Raw genomic sequence first — 810 nt, forward strand, 5'->3', positions numbered from 1 at the left:
TATATATGTATATGTATATATATAAATGTATTTGTGTGTATGTATGTATGTATGCACACATACACACGTAGAGCCGCAGAAAAGAAAGGATATTCTTTCTGTTAATGGCTAGAATATTGATGTATATAAAAGAGGAAAATATATTATTTATGAAAAATAAGGGAAGATAATTGGAGCTTGTTCTGTTTATTTCTGTCTTCATCGATTTACCGATAGGTTATTTATATATACTCACACAAATATATACATATGGATGTATGTATGTGTGTAATACATGTGTATATGTATGTAATATATGTAATAATGAATGTATAATGTAGGTATATGTGTATAAATGTAATGTATGTATATTATGTATGCAATGTATGTATATATGTGTGTGAATGTATGTAATATCTGTGTGTGTGTGTGTGTGTGTATTTACTGTGTCTGAAGTTTATTTAGATTCAGTAAAAAATATTTATGTGAAAGTAAGAAATCTCACACACACACACACACACAGAAGTTGTTTCTTATCGACCAAACATTCATGCAGTCATACATTCACCAATTCACCAAATAAGGTTTCTATGTTCCTCTCTACACTATATTTGGATCAGTCGTTTTAGCTTCATGTTAATCTAATCCTTTCTTAAAAAACGCTAAGAACCTCGTTGTGGCTTACATCTCATATTCTATTGCATCTGATGAAGGGGAACAACAGGTTAAAGGTAAATTATGATTCCTGGAAAGAATGCTAATTCAAAGAGGGAACAGCTTCTTTTGATAGAGAGACTGAACTTTGTGTTGTGAGTGAAGACAATATGAGTT

Source organism: Octopus bimaculoides, chromosome 25 (assembly GCF_001194135.2).
Source record: "Octopus bimaculoides isolate UCB-OBI-ISO-001 chromosome 25, ASM119413v2, whole genome shotgun sequence".
Taxonomy (NCBI): Eukaryota; Metazoa; Mollusca; class Cephalopoda; order Octopoda; family Octopodidae; genus Octopus; species Octopus bimaculoides.